Below are 26,541 nucleotides of genomic sequence, written 5' to 3'. Positions count from 1 at the left end.
TCAATTCTTCAAAATCTCCTTGTATATTTCTATTATATTCCAATTGATCCTTCTCTTCTCCAAACTGAAATAGAACTTATTCAAATCAATTTTTGATACTAAACTATCTATTGCCTTATTCACCACTTATTCACCTCTTATTTGTGAATTTTACTTGAAACTTAATATTTTTGTGGTTATTTATATAACTTGCATTTTTGACATTTTTATGTGTCTCAGACTGAAAAAATTGTGGTATTCTTAAAATTTTCTATTGTTTTTACATTTTAGAAATGCAAAGTTACTCCTCAGTTTAATACTATGAAAACTTCACAGAGACTATGGACCTACTTGGTTATATGGTGTCAATTTTTATTCCCATGGATAATGAATTGAGGATTTAATGTTGCACTGACCTAAAATACAATAAAAGTAGAGGAAGAGTCTCATTGTTTACATTTATAAGGTTCAATGAGTAACATAAAGTATGCATAGATATAATGGTTAATATTCAGAGTTCAGATTCTCCTTTAAATATAAAAGCAGTCAAGCCTAGGTAGGATGTTTCAACAGTTCAATTTTAAATAAGTATGTAGAGATTATATGTTTATCAAATGTTACAAATTCCATCCCTTGAACAATTGCTATATTGAGAATCAGTTATCAAAAGACCAACTCCTGTTCTAGGCAAAATACAGGACATATGAGAAGAAATACTTAGAACAAAATTTCTTTAGTCTATCATCATAAAGTTATTGTGAACAGGTGTGTTTATAATCATAAGAAACTAAGAAAATCAATCTTTAATGGCAAACTCCCATTTTCACCCCTGAGGAACACAGGGATAGAATATAAAACATAGGAATTTTGGCAGGAAGAGGTCTTGTTAAAGCATCTTATGCACCTCCTGTGGACATTATCTCCCTATGATACTCTAGTCCCCTTATTTTGTTATTGTTTTAAGGCAAATTATAAAGACAACAAAGTAGGCATTTACAGAGCTCCAGAGTCTCTTGTGTGACAGCAAAGTACATTATCAAGCAGCCACAGGTGTATACCACATGAAGTGGTAAAATGTGATTTGTAGGGATTTAATGACAAATATGTCTCTATAAGGCTCCATTCCAGGTTGTGCCCTCCATCTGTTCCACAGGTTTTCATATGGTTGCATCTAAGGAAGTAAAATATCTTCATCCTGAGATCTAAAGGAGCGATCTAAAAATTAACTAGTTAAATAAAGGGAAGAAAAGGGATTTATCACATTTATTGTGATTAAAATATTAATAAAGTTTTGTTACTTGTCAAATTAATTTAAAAATGCTTCCTACTTACTGTATCATAATATAAAGCCTGACTACCATTCCCTGTCAAAAGGCAGCTTCATTGGTTAAAATCAAAATTAGTAATATCCTCTCCATTTGATAGATCAATGAATTTTTGCTTAATTCATTATCTTACCCCTTCAATGGAAACCACAATGAAAGTAAAATTCCCTTTCAGATATTTAGGAGGTTCTTTCCTATAATGTAGCTTATATTTGTTTTGATCTTTCCATTGTGAAATACCAACATTTTTAGATAGACTAAACTCTTTTTGGCTGATTGTGGTAATAGAAGTATGAACCAAAACAAAATCATGTATCTTGACAATGAGTGTGAAGTAACTACTTATTACTCAATGACAGTTTTGTCCTTCTGGCTTTAGATTCTGACTGCTTTCATGGTGTTAGGTTTGTTATTTGGATCTCTTCTATGGGCTGAATATGGAGGCAATAAGACTCACATTACCAGGTAATGTCTTCCCTCTTTACCTCCTATTCTAAATTGTATTTATAGCTTACTATTTATTTTTTTCTCAGCTTACCCATAAATAATTATCAAACTGAGCTAAACCTTATTTTATAAAAGCATATGAATTAATAATTTCATACTCTGATGCTCATTCATTTACATGTATTGTCTATGGGAGATACCTGATGGAACTCATCTGGAGTTTGAGAGATGGTGGTTAGATATGAAGGGCAGGCCAGTACTTTGAACCTGGACTTGGATACTAGTTTAAGATTTTAATAGCCGAAGGCTTGCCTAGCACATGAAAATGAATGTAGCTAACATTTTTTAAAATGCCGTTTTTTCCTTAGAGAAATAAAAAATGCCATAATTTATCTTGCCTTAAAAGTTTAAAAAAGTTGGTTAAAAACACAATTCTCAATTAATATTATTAATGTGCAAATTTTAAATTTCATCTTGGGGTGCCTGAATGGCTCAATAAGTTAAGTGTATGACTTTGGCTCAGGTCATGATTTCATGGTTTGTGAATTCAAGCCCCACGTCGGGCTCTGTGCTCACAGCTAAGAGCCTGGAGTCTGCTTTGGATTCTGTGTCTCCTTCTCTCTCTGCCCCTCCCCCACTCATTCTCTGTCTCTCTTTGTCTCTCAAAAATAAATAAATGTAAAAAATTTTTTTTTAAATGTTTTTAAATTTCATCTTAAGGAAAATAATTGGAATGGGATAAGAGAAATAGAATGAAGAAAAGCAAAGGAAATGCCATGAGAGATAAAAATAAAAAATAGACAAATGTCAGGAGAAATAAAAAATAGAGGTACAACAAGAAGTATGATTGTGTTAGTCTGTGTCAAGTCAGAAGACAGAAAATATATCAATAATATGGACATGAGGAATTTAATATTGAGCACAGTTAACTAGTAAATAATAATGATATTGGGAACTGTTAACTAGTTAAAGGTGATTAATAATTAAGATGTGCAGAAGTAAACGATGCAGGAAGAGTGCAGTAATGACAAATGTGTAAAGTTCTTCCTGTGTCTAGGGTTGAGGAAAAGGGAGTAAGACCTTTCTTAGAAACTTAGAAACTTAAGATAGGGGACAGACTCATAGTCTGGGATTAAGACCTCTTTGGAAAAAGTGGGGGAAAGGGACACTCAGACTGTAACAAGTAAATTTGCTGAAACAGGTGGGTCATCCTGCCCAGGTGGTGAAGAAACTTGCACAAGTATGTGAGCTGTAGCTGGTCTAAAGCAGCAACCCACTGGATGGAAAAGAAACCCACTGATGTGTTTGGACTTCATTTGGTTCATGGGGGCTTCTGAGGTTAACACTACTACATTCCACTTTCCACATTCAAGCCACCACTTGTCAAGACAAAAATAGCTCAACTCCCTCATGCTGACCTAGTATTGCATTCTCTTTCTAGTACCTTCTCTTGACAAAGCTTAACATCAATATCAGTTGGCCAAGTACCAATATCTAGGTCTATTACAACAACTCAAGGGAAGAAAGGATTGATCTGCAGCTAACAGTCAGTATATTGGTTACTGTCTCATTCTACACTGACAGCTATTCATATTCCATACACACCTTTATAAAACAACAAAAACAATTTAATGTTTTCACTTAACGAGATGTAACTATTTTTTGTACAATAGATGCAGTTCTTATCCTCTCTCAAAATGAGGAAACAAAAAGTCCTAATTGTCATTGTATCCCATTACTAGCTATATTAGTTACGACTCAAATCTGGTCACCATTTCACTGAATATTTGTTCCTAAATAAAAAAAATGTAAGGTTAACTTCCAATAACCTTACATATAAAATAAACCTTGAATATAAAATAATAAGAGGATAGGGAGAGATGCAAATAGATAATGTGCATAGAAATAAATAGTAAAACCTTGCATTGTGAGTAACTTGTTCTGTCAGTGTTCCACAAGATGAGCAAACATTTCTAATAAATTTTAACTTGATAAATGAGTGATGTATTACAATAAGAATAGTATGTGACACCAAATGTCACATGACCACAATTGAGCCAATGGTTCTTCTCTCTCTCTTGCTGTGGGACTGTGGGTGATCATCAATGCAATGTCACCTTTCCCTGAAATCAAAAGCAAGAGTCATTGGATAGGTTCCTCATTAAAGCTGCACGAAAAGAAAAAGATTCCATTGAACCGATGAATAGCAGTGATTCCGTTAATGTTGGTGAAAGTCCTCCTACACAATAACCCCCTCTCTCTTGTCTCTCTCACACCAGCCATGAAGGTTTTCAAAGGTAAGTGCTGGTTAATTTATGTTTTTCTTTATATTTTGTGTTTTCATTATTATTTTCTATTATATTACAGTATTGTAATCATTTTTATATGAATATATTTGGGTTGTGGAATGAATCATCTGAATTTGCATTATTTCTTATGGGGAAATTCACTTTGGTATACAAGTGCTTTGGATTACAAGCATGTTTCTGGAACAAATTATGCTCGCAAACCAAGGTTATACTGTATATACACATAACATGCAAAAAACAAAAAACTGCCACAGTCCTCACTTCTATAATTGATCATGAGGCTACATTTGATATCTGCAAGTTTATTCTTCTGCTACCTATTCCATATTTTATGTTTTCAGTCAGAATATAGTTGATGTTCTTTAGCAGGTGTAATTATTCAAACTCTTTATTTCTGAATGATTGGAGTCCTCCATAGTTTTCCTTTCTTTGGCTGCTCTAGTTTTTTAATTACCTTTACAATTGTGCATAGAAGTATTGAGAGTCTATTCTCTTAAATGTATTGAGTCCTCTGTGTTCCTGCTGTGTGGAAGCAAAACAGTTATCTATTGATAATCAGTATTAATCACCTCAGCCATTAGACTAAACTTTTTGCCTGTTAGTTCAGTGGGGCCCCAAATTTCCAAGTAGCAAGCTTGTTTTCCAATTCAATAGTACCATTTTGCCTACACATAGAGGAAGCATTCTCTTCTTGAAGACTAAGTCTGTTCCACAAGTGGAGCTCAAAGTTGCCAGATAAAAAGCAAAAGTTCTTTGTGTAATTTATTAAAAATAATAGTGAGAGAAGCCACTCCCATAACCATTCCTTGATTTCCTATTTCCTGTATTCTGATTATGGGGGTGAAAGTACCATACAATGGTCTCTGGTTCAAAGCATATCACAAATCCTAAGGGAGATCCCCATCCTTTTGATATATTGTCTATCAACTAATGCCACACTTGAATCTTCAGGAAGTCATTGCATTAGGCCAGCCACTTCTTTGTAATGAAGTAGTTGGTAAATCCATTAATTCCATGAGCATGTGCTGAAATTCTCTTGATAAATTGGGCTTAGGAGTCAATAACCTAGGTCTGTTGCACATACTCTAAACTTCTGAACATCCTTGAAACCCCCATTTTCTGCAGAACTCTTCTTGTAGACCAATGGGCTTAACAAGAACAAGATAAAGTCAGTCTGGATATGTTTTTACTTAAAAAAAAAAAAGCATTGCAAGTTTATGATCACCTTCAAAAACCTCTATCTTCTCCTTATTTGTACTCTATATTATAAAATGTTCATAGTTGCTTCCTTTAGCATAAAGTATAGTTTAAGCTGTCTGTACACTTCATTTCATAAGCCCCACTTCTTGGTGCCGGCTCTTAAAAAGAAACAAAAATTGATATTTGCATGTGATGGTTGTCATGCTAAATCATTGCTAATTGGCATAAGTATGACTCACTGAGTGTAGTCAATTAGCTTTGGAAGATACTAGGCAGATAAAGTTATTCAATCACATCTGAATAGGGCATTACAACACAATAAATGGAATTTGGTCTCCAGCATTTATTATGTAAATCCTACCGTGAATAATAACTTTAGTTCTTTCACATCCTTTAGGTAGATGGCAAGAAGTTGGCAAGAATGATGTAGGGTTACAAATACATAAAGATTTATTATATTGCACACATACCTTCTTTACTACATTCATTCTCTTTATTTCATTTCTGTAGAAAAATGGAATTTTTCCATTGATTGATGAATTGGATAAAGATTATTCAGCCATAAAAAAGAATGAAATCTTGACATTTGCAACAACATGGTTGGAGCTAGAGAGTATAATGCTAAGCGAAATAAGTCAGACAGAGACAGACTAATACCATATGATTTCACTCATATGTGGAATTTAAGAAACAAAACAAATTAGCAAAAGGGAAAAATACATAAAGGGAGAGACAAGCCAAGAAACAGAACAAACTGATAGTTACCAGAGGGGAACTGGATAGGGAGATGGGTTAAATAGGTGATGGAGATTAAGGAGTGCACTTGTAATGAGCACTGAATATGTATGGAATTGTTGAATCTCTATATTGCACACCTGAAACTAATAACATGATATGTTAACTAACCGAAATTACAATAAAAACTTAAAAAATAATTTTTTTTGCAGAGATTCCTGAAGAGCTAGCTAGTCAGAAGTGATGTTCTTGATTATATCTTTTATAAATTCCTTCTAAAATATAAATGCTATTAAAACTTGATTATTTTAAGCCTATCCCTTCAGCAACTTGTCTAAATCTAGTTATTCCAATCCACTGTAATGAGAGCTGTGCGCAGTAGAAGAGCAAGTAATCTTTTTTCTTATGCTGCATCATTAAATAAATTGTTGCCTGGGTTGGTGGAACCAGTTTTACACTGGTTTTATATCCAACCTTGCTTTTGGTATCTTGCCTCACTAGATGTTCAAACAATATATGCAACATTATCTCAATTTCTGTTATTTTTCTGACTTAAGTGGTTTGGTTTCTTTTGCCATTAAGATACAGTCTCTCCCAATCAGGTTACTGCTGGGATCCCAGGCACAGCTGCTACAGTGGTGAGAGAACAGGATTTGATACTTTGTGAGGAATTTGGACCTCGAATACACATTGAACTAGTAACTCCAGTCAGTAGTCTCATAAATGTTTGCCATGTCACAGTAAAGACCAGGAGAAACTTTAGGACAATATCAGTGTAAATTCACTTTCATATATTAAAGGTGACTTAGTAAAATCCTCACTTTTAAGAGGATAAAACATGAGTAGGCAAAAATAAGTGTGTTGAGAGCAGTGAACAGCATTTAGGAAAAATTTTCCAGCTACAGCAAGTCCAGGAAAAGGAAAGTTACTAAAGTGGTTTAAGTGGATCTTAAAGAAGAATAAAGCTTCAAGGTTTCGACTTAAGTGGCTTCATAGAGCATGCTTTTGAGCTATTGCCAAATATTTATACCTGCATCAAAGAAAAATGAAAAAAAATTGTCAGTGGCTAAACTAAAAAAAAAAGCTAGGTGACTCTAAAAGACACACACCAAAACTCTCAAAGCATTATCTTATGAATTCCTGGCGTAAACCGAACCTAAATATTCATGTGATCTGTTGGTTAGTTTACTCTTCATCAGATATATACTGTGATTTCCTTACACTACAGCAAATTCATATGGAACACTTAGTAATTTACTCAGTCATTTAATTTCAGTTACCCATTTCAGAAAAAGGGCAGAAGAAACTCATGGGAATAGCCATGAAAAAAAAAAAGTAGCTGCATTAATTAGTTATTGCCAAGACAACAAACAAGCAAACAAATATGTCTTCATATCAACTATCTCCAGAACAGGAGGTTTGTTCATGCTGACACTTGAGTGGCTGACCAAGGCAGGGCTCAGCTTGGTAGCTTACCTAAATTTGACTATATTCCCTTATGAACCTGAGCGTCAGCTGGGGATCATCTACTCCAGAATGGGTTGAGATAGGCAGAACTGCAGATCTGCAGGTCCTAGTCTGCTCCCCATGTGTCTCATCCTCCTTGGACCAGCAGACCAGCCAGGGTGTGCTCTCCTCATAGTAATGGCAAAAGCACAAGAGACTGCACAGAACTATGTGATGATGCTTAGGTTCAGAAATGATCACTACGTGCCATTAGTCCAAGTAAGCCACATATGGCCGAAAGTCCTAAATCAAGAGGTAGAGAAGAATGCTAGACCCATGTCAAGACCATTCCAAGGATAAAGCCATAATTCAATCTACCTCAGTAGCCAATGCCAGAAAGGGAGAATTAGTGACAGGTATAGTAATGCCTGTCTTCAGAAAATGAATCAAGATTTTTCTCAATGATTTTAAAAAAAATGGCTGAAAGCTTATAAACCCCCCTTTTTTCAATTTAACCTGAAAATGTATTATTACATTTTGCTTTCAGGAATGAACAGACTTAATCAAACATCCTAGTATAGGTTCAAATATTTCAATCATTCATAAATTTTACCCTTCCTCTGCTTCAAAAATTACACTTTGAGAAGAGATTTAATGATAAAACAGGGTATATTAAGTTTAGTACCTGCTGTATTTGGGTCATGACTCTTATAGAACCCAAAACAATAAATTTACCCAATTGGGGCAGAGTGTATCACACACAGTACTGAATTTGGCACTTAATCATTTCACTGTCAGTTTCAATATACAGAATTTCCAGTATTATAGACCCCACTTCTTCCTCTGTGTTCTCTTCCCCTTTTGCATAACCACTAAAATATAAATATTACCTCATACACTCTTCAGTATGCCTAATATCCATTGAAGTTATAAAAAGTAGCACTTGTCACTCTTTTTCTATTTTTAAATTATTTTTCATATCTAGGTTCAACACTTTCATTTAAAAGACTGTAGATTTGAAGAATGTGTTATTAGATAGGAAAACACATAAAAACTATGATATTTACTGTGAATATATTCTACTGCTACATTTGAAATAAGGTTTCATACTTTTTTTTTTTTTTTGGAAGTAACATACAGCACTGATGTAGGGTAAACAACTGTCATTTATTCAAACTGGCAGGTTTATCCTCGAGCTAATATGACATCAGTGTGCCACTTATTTTTCTTAAATTTATAAAACAAAAATAAAAAAAACTATTCCCTAAATGACAGCTCATGATTTGTTGCTGAGTACATAAATTATTCGAATACTTTATTAAATAAAGTTAGTGTCACTATGAAAATTGTAGATCAACTAAGCAGAGTCAGGCAAGAAATATCTCCACAGAAAATATTCATCTCTTTACCCAAATGGACAGACATAGAATCTGGCAATGTGGAGACTGCTAATTTGTGTTTTATTTTACAGAAGTGTCCACAAGACTATATTATCACTAAGTCTGGTAATAGAAATCCAAGTTCAGCTTGAATTGAGAAAAAAAGCATTTAAATGAATTTTCTTCATTCCTTCACTATAAATACGTTGCACTTTGCTAAAGCCAAGGTGATATCAGACAATGAATGGAAGAAACAAGAGGAAAGGAATGAAAGGAGAGGAAAGAAGTGACAAAGACATGATAGAAAAGCACCTGAGGAAAGAGAGGAAAATTAATATTGAGGCGATGACTGAAGGGCTGTTTCTGTCTTTTTTTAAAAATTTTAATGTTTATTCATTTTTGAGAGAGAGAGAAAGAGAAAGAAAGAGAAAGAGAGAGCCAGAGAGAGAGGGAGACACAGAATCTGAAGCAGTCTCCAGGCTCTGAGCTGTCAGCACAGAACCCGATGCGGGGCTTGAACTCTTGAACCACGAGATCACGAGCTGAGCCAAAGTCGGACACTTAACAGACTTGAGCCACCCAGGAGCCCTTTATTCATTTTCTGTGATAATTTATCACATAACCTCTTCTCTATTTTTACAGGCCCTTTAAAAAGGCATACAAATTGATTTTGTTTAGACTTTTTTTTATTCAAGGGTGCTCATTGCCACCCAGAAATCAACAAGCATTATAGTCTCTTCTCTGGCTCGTGTTTCAATTTCTTGTGATTTTGATCATTTATGTCACTTTCCTCCTAATTTGTGCTGTGTGCATATTAAACTTACATATCACTTAGGTTGCCTGTGTTGCCTCAAAGTTTGCGGAGGACAGTATAGTTGAATTCAGTCATTTAATCCATTTACATCTATGAATGTTTTACCAAAGGTTCTGAGCTTACAAAATAAAACATTTCAATAAAAAATTAACTATACATGTATTTGGTGATTATTTGATGGCCATATTAATTGTAACACTGACCCAAACTGTATTAACTGAAATTACAATTAAAAATTAAAGATTATGGGGCTTCTGGAGGCTCAGGCAGTTACGGTCATCGTGATCTCATGGTTCCTGTGACAGAACCCCATGTCCAGCTCTTCACTGACAGCTGACAGCGCTAAGCCTGTCTGGGATTCTCTCTCTCTCCCTTTTTCTGCCTCTCCCCTGCTCACGCCCTCTCTTTCTCTCTCTCTCAAAATAAACATTAAAAAAAGTTCTTTAAAAAAAAAGGTCTTAAAAGCTCATGCCTAATGTGTAAATAGTGGAAGCATATGTAATTTTTTAAATAAAAAATAACCATCACAGTTATGATCATAGTGAAACGAGAAGCTTAAGAAGCAGCAACATGAAGAAAGGATATTATTTGTGAAAAAATAAATGTGATTTACTGTAACTTAACAGAAGTTTCATAACTGTATTTCTTTAAAACTACTGAAAGAAACAGAAGTTCTTCATGAGCCGACCTATCACTCTACAGACAAACTAATTTAAAAAAATGTATTTCATTTTCACTTGCCTCGTCATCTTTTTGGACTTTCTGCTAAGGCTAAAATATTATACATTATTTGGTCCTACGCAGATAGTTTATAGTCGTATACCATTGATTGCTTACACCTGAGAAGATTTGCCTTAATTCCACATCTTTATCTTCATATCCATCAATAGTGAACTGATTAATGTTTCTAAGATGTTCATTTATTACATTAGAGTCAGTCCATTTCACACTAACAGCAACACCCCTCAATTTATCACTGTTGCTTAAGACAATGTTCTATAGATGTGTTGACCTGAAAAGGGACATGTAGGAAGATGTAGAATAGTGTGGTTGCAAGAAATGTAAGGTCATAAATGATATGGTAACAAACTTTGCCCTGAATTTACTTTTTAATTTACCTTCTACTGCTTCAAGTCCCATACTGGTAAAATATTTAGAAAGAATCATGTGGCAACAAAATTGTTATTATTAGTGGGGAGAGATTTCCCCACATCAACAGTAGTTTGAATAATCTACACAATTTCTCAATGGATGCTTACCATCACTGCAGCATTGTCTTTATAATACCGTAATAATTTTATTCTGTCATCGAGTATTTCTTTAGGTTTACCCCTAAATTATCCCATCCTGGGAGCCCAGGTCTTTGAATTCGGTCTGGGCAAACTAGGGGCTAACTGCCTAGGTAGAGAATGTTATTGTAAGCCTGATAGAGTTGAGTATAATGCTTTATAACTGAAATGAACCATAACAAAATATAAGGGCATTGTTTTTAATTTAAATTATGCTTAACCTAAGAATCTCTGCCAATAATATTTTCAAATGTGATGACTGAAGAATCATGACTTGTGATGATTCAGTAGTCATAATACTACTAAGAAATTATTGAAGAAAATTAAGTAAGCAACAACATAAGCAAACAAATGGACAAAAGAAGAATATAGAATATGAAGATTGTTAAACATTTGAGTAAGAAACTATTATAACTTATAACTTTAAGTTTACAACGATTGATAATATAACTGTAAAGCTTAAAATAAATGGTAAGAAGTATTTCCTAAAAAAACAGAGGAATAAAGTAAAAACAGTTTTATGGATGGGAATAAAAATTGCAGGTCATTTCAACAAATTTTTGCAAGTGATGGGGGAAGGTAACTACCATAACAACATCTTAGGAATATTGATTAGTTTGGGCTAAGGTGGGACAAGTTATATATATATGTGTATGTATAGATACACATAATTATAATTACATAATAACATAAAACAACTTTTATGTATTTATAATATATATGTGCATATATACACACAAAATTATATAATAATATAAAATAATTATATATAATTACAGATGTAATGTATGTAATTATTTAATTATAAATTACATAATACAATATATAAAATTATATATAATTATAAATGCAATATATATATAGATAAGTCATATAAAATATATCTCTCAAAATACATAATATAAATTTAAATATATTATTAAAATATTTTAGTGATGTTAGTGATTTAGTGCTAACACTACTAAAGGAGAAATGTATATGTTGTCAACTAAGAAAGGGCTATGCCTTTCCCTGCATGAAACACCATGCCTAAAATAAAGTTAACAAAAAATCACATCTTATAATAAATGGAATGATACATATTTGTGTCTAACAAGACACAAATGTTCTCAGTTTATGTTAAAATATCAAGTTGTAAATTTACAGAGGAAGCATCAATAATAGTGCAATGTGGTTGAAAATACTGACCTTACAAAGATGTTATAGAATGAATGTCTGACAACATTGATGACATTTGGGCAAATATGAACTTAAAGTAAATTTTTAAAATGAGACAGGAAGAGATGTTTTGCATTCATAAAAGTTATAATCCACTGAGAAAATATAACATTCATAATCTTTAAGTACTGAGAAAATTCAGCAAAACTGGAAGAATTCCACAAACATAATTTTTTAGGACTCTCAAATACCTCTTAAGAGGTGCTTATCATATCGTTTATATAAAAAATTAAATCAGGCTACAAGGTATCTGCAGGGTATAGTCAAAACTGTTCACTGCACTAAAAAACAGAAGAATCTGATCTTCAAATATGTCTGAAATATTTACTTAAAAAACCGAATTTGTACCAGGATGAAAACACTAAAAATTTGCAAAATTAGAAATTGTGTACAGGTGATATATTCTGAACATTTTGCAATTAAATTAGAAGTTAAAAATTAGAAATAGGCAGTGTTTTGTTTTTGTTCTTCATTTTTTTAACACTGCATTTTTTATTTTTTATTTATTTTTAATTTTTAAAAAATATTTTTAATGTTTATTTTTGAGAGAGTGAGAGAGAGCATGAACGGGGATGCAGAGAAAGACACAGAATCTGAACCAGGCTCCAGGCTCTGAGATGTCAGCACAGAGCCTGATGTGGGGCTTGAGCTCATGAGCCATGAGATTGTGACCTGAGCCAAAGTTGGATACTTAACTGACTGAGCCACCCAGCCACCCTAACACTGAATTGTTTTAAATCATATATGTAAAAAAGCTTGACTAAAAAAAAAGAAAATGTCAAATGATACTTATAGGTAGATTTTTATAACCATAACTAAGAAAATAAAATTAAATTAAAAATTTTATTAAGATTTTATCAAAACCCCCCAAATAAATGTAAGGAATAAGAAAGTATAACAATCATAAACCAAAGAATTAATAAAACTGAACAAAAAAGCTCCTTAACAAAAAAAATTTTTATAGGAAGACTAATAGAGAATTGATTTTACAAGACTGATGAAGAGAAAAAGAACATAAAAATAAATATTATCAAGAAAACAACAGATTGAAGGGGCTTTAAAAATATTAAGACCATTATGATAGAAAATAATAAGAATTTTGAAAATGGACAATTACAAAAAATATAAATTATGAAAATTCTAAAAAAATTTACATATGTAAAAATTGGGCACAAATTAGGCTTTACTATTTATATTACACAGTTTTTTTTTTACAGCTACTTACATTGCAAATTGAGGAATATTTCTGAGTGATATTTTATATAGTGGATTAGAAAACCTCAACTCAAATAACAAAGCATAACTTTAAAATTGAATTATATGTTGTATTTTTTTCTACCTTCTGCTTTTGAAGAGTTACTATTTTGTTCTTTTAGTGAAGAGGCATGCATACAAAAAAAATGCTAAGGTATAATACAGTAAATGGATTTGTTTGTGCTTTCTTTTCATTTTCATTCAATTCAAGTGTAATGGTTTATGTTTTAAATATTCATTCCTTTGAACTTCACAAAGTAGAGAGAATATCACAGATTTATTACGGGTATAAACTTCAAATACATTTTTATTTATTTTTATTTTTTAAGTTTATTTAGTTTTAGAGCAAGAGAGCCTGAGTGGGAGGAAGAGCGGGGAGGAGGGTGGGGGAGAGAGAGAGAGAGAGAGAGAGAGAGAGAGAGAGAGAGAGAATGAATCCCAAGCAGGCTCCACACTGTCAGTGCAGAGCCTGATGTGGGGCTTAAACCCACGAATTGTGAGATCATGACCTAAGCCCAAGTCGAACACTCAATCGACTTAGCCACCCAGACACACCTTCAAATCCATTTTTAAAATGTTATCAAAATAAAGTAACATGCAGGAAAAAAACCAAGTGGGATATGTGACTATTTGTGTTGTTTTATAGTCCATATACTGCATTATGTGGCTGTGTATACAAATGACCAAGGCATTTTCTTTATCTAGTATCTCCCTTATTTTAATGGATATTTGAGCCTTTGCTTACTTCCAAGTATTAGGGAAATATTTGTATATGTCTAAGAACATAAAATATTGCCATGTAGTGTCAGAGATAATTCCACTACACCAAGTTGAAGTTTACTTTAGAGAGAGTAGAAAGGTTTTGTGGGAGAACATGTAAAATTAATGGAGATCAATATAATACTAAAAAGCATCTTTCATCATGCAGCTTCTTTGAATTTTGTAATTTCACCTGGTACTGTGAGAAAGGCAAGTAAAAGAGAAAGAAATTACAGATGACTGTTGACTGCTCTGCATTTCACTTGGTGCTTTCTATTTGCATGAGAAGGGACGATTGATAGCACAAATGCCTTAACTGAAGAGAAGAAACATATATTTAATGCAGAAAGGATACAGGGCTGTGTGTAAAATGATTCGGATCATAAACCGGGCTTTGCAGATAAATACATTTGTACTCTAAATTATCTATTTAATCCCTTTAGACTTCAGTTCCCCATGCAGAAATTAGGGGATTAGGACAAAATTACTTCTAGGATCCCTGTTAGCTCAAAGTCTTCAAAGTTAATACTCTGGTGAGTGACAATACTAATTTTTCCCATTTTTCTTTGTCATTGTTTCATATACTCACTTTCAATGGTTTTACTTACCTGATATTTTGTAACTTCATCCTTACATATCAGAAAACTTGAGAAAAAATGTGAGAATAATACAAGAAATGCCTGAATATCATTTACCCAGATCCACCTATCATTTATTTATATCTTGCATCTTTAATCATTTTCTCTTTCTCTTTTTCTTTCTCCCCCTATTTCTCTATCTCTCTGCCTCCCTCTCGTGTTTGTGTTTGCCTATGTATGGATATGCACATTTTTTAATCCTGAAACATTTGAGAATAGTTTGGAGACCATTTTAAAAGAACAAGAGTATTTTGTTACATAACTACAATATAGTTATCAAAATGAGGAAATTTAGTCTTGATACAACACTATCATCTAATTCACAATCCATATTCATGTTTTATCAGTTGTTAAAATGGTGTACTTTATAGTTATTTGTTTTCCCCAATAAGGTCCAGCATTTAATCCAGGTTTTGACATTAGATTTAGTTGCCACATGTTTTTAGCTTCCTTTTATCTGAAAGAGTTCTTGGTCCTTTGTTTCTTAATATTGAAATTTTTAAGACTACAGGTCAGTTATTTTGAAGACTGTTCTTATTGGTGTTTGTATATTGTTTGCTGAAATGATGTCTGATATTTATAAAGCCTCTCCTGCTTCTTTTGCTTAGAAGTAGCATATTTTCTCCATCCATTTACTTTTAACACATATGTGTCTTTATATTTAAAGTGGGATTCTCATACATAACATATAGTTGGGTCTTGTATTTCTAACCTCTATAAATCTTTCTTTTAAATGGTGCATATAGAACACTGACATTCAAAGTGATTACTGATATTATTGAATTAATACCTACCATATTTGCTACTTTTTCTTTTTGTTGCCCTTGTTCATTGTTCCTATTTATCTGTTCCACATTTTTCCTGCCTTTTGTGGTTTTAATAGAGCATTTTATGATTCAATTTTTTCTTCCATCCTAGCAAATTATTTCCATTTTTTAAAATTTTTAGTGATTAGTGGGGGAGGGATAGAGAGAGGGGGAGAGAGTACGCAAAGAGGCTTAGAACTGCCAGTGCAGAGCCTGATGCAGTGGTTGAACCCATGAAGCTGTGAGATCCTGACATGAGTGGAAACCAAGAGTGGGCCGCCCAAACAACTAAGCCACCCAGGTGCCCAAAGAATATGGATAACGAAAGTTTTGATTTTACTTTCACTTATTCCTTTTTGATGCTCTCCCCTCCCCACCCCCGTTTGTTTGTTTATCTATTTAAATCCAAGTTAGTTAACATATGGTGTAATAATGATTTCAGGAATAGAATTTAGTGATTCATAACTTATAACACTCAGTGCTCATCCCAATAAGTTTCCTCCTTAATGCCCCTTGCCCATTTAGCCAATCCCCCCCAGTCAACACCCCCGGCAACAGCCCTCAGTTTGTTCTCTGTATTTAAGAGTCTCTTGGGGCACCTGGATGGCTCAGTCAGTTAAGCATCAGACTTTGGTTTAGGTCATGATTTCATGGTTCCTGGGTTCCAGCCCCGCATCAGCTCTATACTACAGCTCAGAGTCTGGAGCTGCTTTGGATTCTGACTCCCTCTCTCTCTCTGCCCCACCCCTGCTCATGCTCTGCCTCTCTCTCTGTCTCAAAACCAAATAAACATTAAGAGTCTCTTATGTTTTGTCTCCCTCTCTGTTTTTATATTCTCCCCCTTTTAAATATAGACCTGAATTTCCGACCTGTATTATTTTATCTCTAAAGAACTTTTAACACTTATAAAAGGCATGTCTACTTACTGGCCACATGCCAGGTGTGCAGAAATCCTGGTTGGTAGCTTTTTTCTCTTGACACTCTAAATATTTCACTCTACTCTCTTCTTGTTGCATAGTTTCTGAGATGTTGAAGGTGATTGTTATCTTTGTTCTTCTACAAGTAAGGTTTATTTGTTGTTGTTGTTTTCCCGTCTGGCTGCTTCCAGGATTTTTTATCATTGACTTTCTGCAATTTGAAAATGATATGCAAAGGTGTATTTTTTTTTTTTTTTTATCATGTGTGGTTTCCCTATGCTACCTAGATCTGTGGTTTGGCATCTAAAACTAACATGAAAAAATTATCAGTCATTATCATTTCAAATGTTTCTTCTGTCCCCTACTCTTTCTTCTCCTTTTGGTATTCCCGCCATACGTATACCACTTATAGTTGTCCTACAAGCCTTGGATGTACAATTTTTTTAAGTATATATTTTTTTCTCTTTGCATTTCAGTTCAGCTTTCTACTGAGATACCCTCAAGCTCCGAAATTCTCTCTTAGGCTATGTCTAGTGTACTAATAAGCCCACCCTCATTCCTGTTACAATATTTTTGATGTCTAGCATTTCTTTTTGGTATTTTTTAAGAATTTCCTTCTCTGCTTGCATTGTCCATCTGATCTTGTATGTTGTCTATTTTATCCATTAGAACCCTCAGCATGTTAATTGCACTTGTTTTAAATTCCTAGTCTGCTAATTCCAATATCCCCACCATGTCTGGTTCTGATGTTTGTTCTGTCTATTCAAATTGTGTTTTTGGTTTTGGTTTTGATTTGTGCTATTTGGTATGCTTTGTAGTCTTTTATTGATAGGTAGATATGGTGTATTGGGTATAAGGACTTGCTACAAATAGGTCATTAGTAATGTCATGGGAGGGTATAAGGGAAGTGAAGTGTTATATAGATCTATAATTAAGTCTCAGTCTTTTAGTGAGCCTATACCTCTGGACTGTGAGTTTTGTATCTTTTTCTCAGTTTTTCCTCCTCTCTTGGATGGGGCGGTGGGTAGAATGGCTAGAGTGGGCTAGAGCTGGGTATTTTCCTTCCCCAAGGTCAGTTAGGTTCTGATGGTACTTCAGTAGAATTATAAACTGTCAGACTTGTCCTCACTGAGCCTCCAGCAATTTGTCAATTATAGTTTTTTCCTACTTTGGCATTGGTTCCTAGAGAAGTTTCCACTCATGTGACTCTGTTCCAGTAAGCTGTGACTCTCAGTAGTCATTTGTCAGTCTCCCTAAACTTGGTGCAAGCACTTTGCCCTGTATCCTCCCATCTTCAATGGATACAAAAAGAGCTGGTGATTTTTTACCTTAAGCTTTTTACCTGTTAGGAGGGAGTGGTGATTTCCAAGCTCCTTACATGTGGAACTGGAAACTTTTTTTTTTTCTAATTTTTGTTTGTTAAACACAGTGGACATATATTTTTTTAATATTTATTTATTTTTGAGAGGTAGATATAGTGGGAGCAGGGGAGGGGTAGAGAGAGAGAGGGAGGCACAGAATCTGAAGCAGGCTCCAGACTCTGAGGTATCAGTACAGAGCCCAATGTGGGGCTTGAACCCACAAACCACAGATCTATGATCTGAGCCAAAGTTGGACTCTTAACTGACTGAGACACCTATGCACCCCAAACACTGTGGATATTTATTTGTGTCTCCTTAAAAAGTGTTGTGTTTTTGGTATCAATAAAGAAACAAGGGCCCTGAATGATACATTGGATCAGAAGGACTTGACAGATATATTTAGAACTCTGCATCCCAAAGCAACAGAATATACTTTCTTCTAGAGTACACATGGAACATTTTCCAAGATAGATCACATACTGGGTCACAAAACAGCCCTTCATAAGTATACAAGAATTGAGATCATACCATGCATACTTTCAGACCACAATGCGATGAAGCTTGAAACAACCACAGGAAAAAGTCTGGAAAACCTCCAAAAGCATGGAGGTTAAAGAACATCCTACTAAAGAATGAATGGGTCAACCAGGCAATTAGAGAGAAATTAAAAAATATATGGAAACAAATGAAAATGAAAATACAATAATTCAAACGCTTTAGCATGCAGCAAAGGCAGTCCTGAGAGGAAAATACATTGCAATCCAGGCCTATCTCAAGAAACAAGAGAAATCCCAAATATAAAATCCAACAGCACACCTAAAGGAAATAGAAGCAGAACAGCAAAGATACCCCAAACCCAGCAGAGGAAAAGAAAGAACAAAGATCAGAGCAGAAATAAATATAGAATCTAAAAAAACTATAGAGCAGATCAATGAAACCAAGAGTTGGTTTTTTGAAAAAATAAACAAAATTGATAAACCTCTAGCCAGGCTTCTCAAAAGGAAAAGGGAAGTAACCCAAATAGACAAAATCATGAATGAAAATGGAATTATTACAACCAATCCCTCAGAAATACAAGTAATTATCAGGGAATACTATGAAAAATTATATGCCAACAAACTGGACAACCTGGAAGAAATAGACAAATTCCTCAGCACCCACACACTTCCGAAACTCAAACAGGATGAAATTGAAAACTTGAGCAGACCCATAACCAGCAAAGAAATTGAATCAGTTATCAAAAATCTCCCAACAAATAAGAGTCCAGGACCAGATGGCTTCCCTGGGGAATTCTACCAGACATTTAAAGCAGAGATAATACCTATCCTTCTCAAGCTGTTCCAAAAAATAGAAAAGGAATAGAACTTCCAGACTCATTCTATGAAGCCAGCATTACTTTGATTCCTAAACCAGACAGAGACCCAGTGAAAAAAGAGAACTACTGGCCAATATCCCTGATGAATATGGATGCAAAAATTCTCAATAAGATACTAGCAAATCAAATTCAACGGCATATAAAAAGAATTATTCACCATGATCAAGTGGGATTCATTCCTGGGTTGCAGGGCTGGTTCAACATTCACAAACCAATCAGTGTGATACATCACATTAATAAAAAAAAAGAACCATATGGTCCTGTCAACCTATGCAGAAAAAGCATTTGACAAAATTCAGCATCCTTTCTTAATAAAAACCCTCAAGAAAGTCGGGATAGAAGGAACATAACTTAAACATCATAAAAGCCATTTATGAAAAGCCCACAGCTAATATCATTCTCAATGGGGAAAAACTGAGAGCTTTCCCCCTGAGATCAGGAACACAACAGGGATGTCCATGCTCACCGCTGTTGTTTAACATAGTGTTGGAAGTTCTAGCATCAGCAATCAGACAACAAAAGGAAATCAAAGGTATCAAAATTGGCAAGATGAAGTCAAGATTTACTTTTTTAAGATGGCATGATATTATACATGGAAAACCCGACAGACTCCACCAAAAGTCTGTTAGAACTGATACATGAATTCAGCAAAGTTGCAGGATACAAATCAATGTACAGAAATCAGTTGCATTCTTATCCACTAATAATGAAGCAACAGAAAGACAAATAAATAAACTGATCCCATTCATAATTACACCAAGAATCATAAAATACCTAGGAATAAACCTAACCAAAGATGTAAAAGATCTGTATGCTGAAAACTATAGAAAGTTTATGAAGGAATTTGAAGAAGATACAAAGAAATGGAAAAACTTTCTGTGCTCATGGATTGGAAGAATAAATATTGTTAAAATGTCAATACTACCCAAAGCTATCTACACATTCAATGCAATCCCAATCAAAATTGCACTAGCATTCTTTTCGAAGTTAGAACAAACAATCTTAAAATTTTTATGGCACCACAAAAGACCCTGAATAGCCAAAGTAGTATTAAAGAAGACCAAAGCAGGAGGCATCACAATCCCAGACTTTAGCCTCTACTACAAAGCTGTAATCATCAAGACAGCATGGTATTGGCACAAAAACAGACCAACTGGCACATAGACCAATGAAATAGAATAGAGACTCCAGAATTGGACCCAGAGAAGTGTGGCCAACTAATCTTTGACAAAGCAGGAAAGAACATCCAATGGAAAAAAGACAGTCTGTTTAACAAAAGGTGCTGGGAGAACTGGACAGCAACATGCAGAAGGTTGAAACTAGACCACTTTCTCACACCATTCACAAAAATAAACTCAAAATGGATAAAGGACCTCAATGTGAGACAGGAAACCATCAAAACCCTAGAGGAGAAAGCAGGAAAAGACCTCTCTGACCTCAGCCATAGCAATTTCTTACTTGACACATGCCCAAAGGCAAGGGAATTAAAAGGAAAAATGAACTATTGGGACATCATGAAGATAAAAAGCTTCTGCACTGCAAAGGAAGCAATCAACAAAACGAAAAGGCAACCAACGGAATGGGAAAAGACATGTACAAATGACATATCAGACAAAGGGCTAGTATCTAAAATCTATAAAGAATTCACCAAACTCCACACATGAAAAACAAATAATCCAGTGAAGAAATGGGCAGAAAACATGAATAGACACTTCTCTAAAGAAGACATACAAATGGCCAACAGGCACATGAAAAGATGCTCAATGTCACTCCTCATCAGGGAAATACAAATCAAAACCACACTTAGATACCACCTCACACCAGTCAGAGTGGCCAAAATGAACAAATCAGGAGACTATGGATGCTGGAGAGGATATGGAGAAACGGGAACCCTTTTTGCATTGTCGGTGGGAATGCAAACTGGTGCAGCCACTCTGGAAAACAGTGTGGAAGTTCCTCAAAAAATTAAAAATAGATCTACCCTGTGACCCACCAATAGCACTGCTAGGAATTTACCCAAGGGATACAGGAGTGCTGATGCATGGGCCACTTGTACCCCAATGTTTATAGCAGCACTTACAATAATAGCCAAATTATGGAAAGAGCCTAAATGTCCATCAACTGATGAATGGATAAGGAAATTGTAGTTTATATACACAATGGAATACTACTTGGCAATGAGAAAGAACGAAATATAGCCTTTTGTAGCAACATGGATAGAACTGGAGAGTGTTATGCTAAGTGAAAGAAGTCATACAGAGAAAGACAGATGCCAAATGTTTTCACTTAAAAAAATTTTTTTTTAATGTTTATTTATTTTTGAGACAGAGAGAGACAGAGCATGAACAAGGGAGGGTCAGAGAGAGAGGGAGACACAGAATCGGAAGCAGGCTCCAGGTTCCGAGCCGTCAGCACAGAGCTCGATGTGGGGCTTGAACTCACCAGATGTGAGATCATGACCTGAGCCGAAGTCGGACGCTTAACTGACTGAGCCACCCAGGCGACACATATGTTTTCACTTTTATGTGGATCCTGAGAAACTTAACACAAGACCGTGGGGGAGCGGAAGGAAAAAAAAAAGAGAGGGAGGGAGTCAAACCATAAGAGACTCTTAAAAACTGAGAATAAACTGAGGGTTGATGGGGGCTGGGAGGGTGGGGAGGGTGGGTGATGGCCATTGAGGAGGGCACCTGTTGGGATGAGCACTGGGTGTTGTATGGAAACCAATTTGACAATAAATTTCATATGAAAAAAAAAGTGTGTTTTTGCTCACAGACATTTCTTTACTAATGAATGAGTTTCATCTTTACAAAGATTTGTTTTTAAACTATTTTTAGATAGATATAAAGTATACAAAGGGCTGGACTAGACCTCTTCCAAAGAATGGCTTTTAGCCTGTAAAGTGATTGTCCTGGATGTGAAATAAGCTTTTTTTAACTGTAGCAACTTAGAACTCCTATGTCTCTCATACCTCTATGGCTTTTGGAGTCTCCATGCAACATAGATCACCATGACCTGCAGTACTATGGAGTCTTGGGCAGTGTAGGCACAGCTTAGTATTTGTAAGAGAGAAAGTGACAGTATTACATTTCTGGAATTCCTTTTTTTGTGTAGCTTCCTTCTCTCTGATACTCTGTCCTTTGAATTCCTATTGCCACATGAGGCCCAGGACTCTAGTTCCTGTTTCTCTTATTCATGAGATTCCTATGTTCTACTTGGATTCAATGTCTTTACACTTCAGTCTGATTGGGCTCCCAGACACAGCCTGGATAATTCCAAATCTTATTTTGCGTGTTTACTCTCTAAAAGAGATCACAGTTTTGTGTTGACAGTTGCACAATATCTGAAAACCGAGACCTCATATATTTTACCTGTTTTCCTAACTTAGTGTGGGAATGGTAGTTCCATACTGGTTACCATACCATTGCCAGAAAAATAATTAAGCTACCTTATGGATCCAATACTTATTTCTAATATTTATTATTATAAATTGCCTAATATAAAATATGATCAAAAGCATAATACAAAATAGCTAAGAACCTATTTTGTGATGAAGCATCTACATCAAACCACAGCAAATCTTTTAATGTAGACCAAAATATTACTTCTAAAAAAATTAGTAAACAACCACAAAACAAGTCAATCTGAAAGCCCTTTCTAGTAATACTTGCCTCCAGGCTTTACTAATAATAGTTCTCAAGACATCAATTTCTTTTAAGAGAGTTCATTCTTCATTGATTGATTTTTTTGAAACCCCTCTGTCTTGGGTGGGGGGAAGATTTGTAGAGAGAGTTGTTGAAGTTATATTAAATGTAGTCACATCCCAGATGATACAGTATCTTTATTTTACCAGACAAATCTCTTGCTATGATTAAATTATCAATGCCATGACCATTTTAAAAAGGTATTCCTGAAGTAAATGGATTGGTATGCAATTACCTTCTGAGTTAGATCATTCCAATATTTTAAAACACATGGATGAGATCATAAAAAGTCTACTTATAGAACAATTCGTGCTTGAAACAGAATTAATATCTACCCTTCTATTTTTTTGTTTTTTAAATCTTGGTGAGTCAATGCCTACTCCCATACCAAACAGCATAAACACAGTCATATATGTTCACTTTAAAATCTCTACACAAGCAGGGATATATATAAAAAAAAAAGATTTCCAGCACTGGTAATGTGAAACATTAACGTTAAAATAATGATATAAAAATTATAGAATTAGATCTTAAAGCATTGGCAAAATATAGAGAGCAGGATAATTTTCCTTCTCATCTTCTGAGTTCTTCATTGAGACCCTCTGTAATAAAAGACGGATTAAGAAGGAAAAATAACAATACACAAGTTTATTAATATGTATACTTCATATTTACATGGGAGAAGCCCAGGGAAAATGAGTAGCTCTCCTGGGTGGCCTAAACCATTGCCTTAAATACCATTCTTAGCTTAAAACAAAAGAAGGGTATGTGTGCCAGGTGGCAGTGGGGGTACACTTATGAGAGGTTACCAGATAAAGCAAGGTGAATAAGATTTGTTCCACAGATTTAAATCTGTGTTCAGAGTTTCTGGTGATTTAGTCATCCTTTTCTTCTTGGTACAGACATGGAGACACCATTACAAATGGAGATTTAATGTTTGTTTTCAGAGCTTCTGAGTCTGTTGCTTTTTAAAATAATCAGCTCAAAATAACCCTATGCCAAAGAGGCATTATTTGGGATGGCATATTCTACAACCCTTCATTCATAATGTATTATCACTCACATTAATATTATTAAGAAAAAGCAAATTAATTGAGACTATTATTGATGACACAGTACTGAATATTTTAATAGCGATCCCTTTGCCTTTCTACCTATGCTTATTATAGATAAAGGGAAGATATCCTACTTGTCTAAAGATCTATTTTCTTCTTATCCCTTTCTCTTCCTCAACCAGGAATTATTTTTTCTGCTTTGTGTTCTTTATTCAGAGGAATTGGAAAGCCTATACAGCAGCACAGACACAAATGAATGTAAGCACATAAAGACTCCTGGGAAAAGGTTCCTTCCATGCCTCACTGGCTTTGTTAAAAGATAAACTGAGTCATATTAAAAATTTTAAGAGCTTGAGCAAAAATTGATTCGAATTGGGCAGCATCCAATCTGGCAGATAGAAAAAAGCTCCAAGGAGCTGAACAAAATGAAAATCTTTCATGGGCAGAAAACAGTAGGAACAAGGAAGTTATGCTGGTGAAAAAGCAGGTTGGTTAGCTGCTAGGATTTGCCACCTTGTTCTGCCCGCAGATTGAATTAGGTGACCACGTAGCTTCTTTCTCACTAGTGGTCCTCTTCCTCGTGACCCTGTGCTCGTCCCAGAGCTCTGTCCCAGGTTGGTTATTGCAAATACTTTCCTTTAGGTGATGGCAGGGACTTATCAGTCATGATTACATAGCTAGTGATGATTTGGTGATTACTAATTGACTGGGGTAAGATTCGTTCCTGGGACAACCAAGCTGTAATTAAGTCTTGGTTTGGTGATGTGAGGTTTAGTCTAAATAACTCCATATTAGGCCTATTGCCCTGTTTTTAACAACTTATATCTAGTCCATGACTACGTGGTAAAGTATTTATATGATCTGTTTTTATTTGAGTAGTTTTCTTTACCTGGACTTGATGTATAAATATCTTGGATCAAATTCTAGGGTAATGCTGCTCTAGAAGCAAGTAAGCAGGTGATAAATTTGTATATAACCTTGTTACAATAAACTCCTAGCAGCAACTGGTGTACCGTGGCCCTGAATTGAGGATAATGTAATGAGGGTGTCATGGTAGTCCAGTCTCAGTTTTGATTTTATAAATGGTCAAAAGATTCCTTTCAAAGTAGAGTAGTCTCCCCTTACTCACTGGCGATATGTTCCAAGACTTCTGCCTGATGCCTGAAACCATGGATAGTACTAAACTGTTTTTTTTCCTATATAAAGACACCTCTGATAACCTTTAATTTATAAATTAGGTACAGTAAGAGATTAACAGCATTAATAAAATAGAACAATTATAACAATACATGTAATAAAAGTTATATGCAAGTGGTCTCTCCCTCTTTACCAAAATATATTATTGTACTGTATTCACCCTATATTCTTCTTTTGGTGATATGAGGTGATAAAATGCCTATGTGACTAGAGGAAGTAAGGTGAATGACAGAGACACTGTGACTTGGTGATAGGCTGCTATTCTCCTTCTGATGACAGAGCATCATCTGCTTCTGGACTCAGGGTTGACTGCAGGTAACTGAAACCACAGGTGAGAGGGGATGACTGTGGATGTCTGGCTATCCTTTTAGGATGATTCACCTTGTTCCTAACATATGTAACACTCAATTCAAGGCTTTAAGTTAAAGGGTGATGACAAACACTTTTCACTGTCTTGTCAATTTTCCATAAATTTCTCCTTAAAATTTCTCTCCATTTTAATTTTTTCCAAACCCAGAAATGTTCTTGATCATTAGAACATAGATAGTACATTTGAAACAGGCAAAAGGAATGTGGGCATAGAATTGCCTACTAGTTTTTTCCCACTCACAATCATGATTGAAGGCTGTTGATAATAGGGAAGGGTAGTGAAGTCTTCCTAAATCATGTGAAAAACATTTCTGCCACTGCTAAAAAGGGAGATTTTCAAAATTGGACTCCAAATGGAGAAATAAAAATGGATAAAGGATTCCAAAAGAAGATGAAGAAAAGACAGAAATAATACATGATGAAAATGAAAGTTTGCTTCCGCTTCCTACGTGAAACATGAGCCAAGTTACAATAAGCAGTTCTCTCCTAATTACCAGAGCACATTGCTTTTTCTTTCAGGTGTTTCCCCAATTCCAATCTGGTTCATGGTATCGCTATTTTCATGTTCCTCTCCCCATTAGGATTTAATTTAAGTGTTCTATCTATATTACTAATCTTTGTGTCTCCTTTCCTATCACATATGATAGAATTCAATATATTTTCCTAAAATGAAATATGTGCAGGTTCACAGATAGATTGTATACAATAAAGCAACATTAGGAACACTGGTATTTATTTTTATAAAAATACTTTTAAAATATAATAGAAATCCATTGTTAACAAAAAAAAAGTTGCATGTATGAAAACAAAAAAGTATAAAGATGATGTCTCCACCAGATCTTTTAACACCATTCATATTTTGGTATACTTTTTTCTACATCAGGGTCTACGAAGGGAGGGAGGGAGGGAGGAAAAGGGGAAGGAAGGAAGGAAGGAAGGAAGGAAGGAAGGAAGGAAGGAAGGAA

This window comes from Herpailurus yagouaroundi, unplaced genomic scaffold, assembly GCF_014898765.1.
Source record: "Herpailurus yagouaroundi ecotype Mexico unplaced genomic scaffold, PumYag 162, whole genome shotgun sequence".
Lineage (NCBI taxonomy): Eukaryota > Metazoa > Chordata > Mammalia > Carnivora > Felidae > Herpailurus > Herpailurus yagouaroundi.
The sequence above is the reverse complement of the archived record's forward strand: the minus strand, read 5'-3'. Positions refer to the sequence as shown.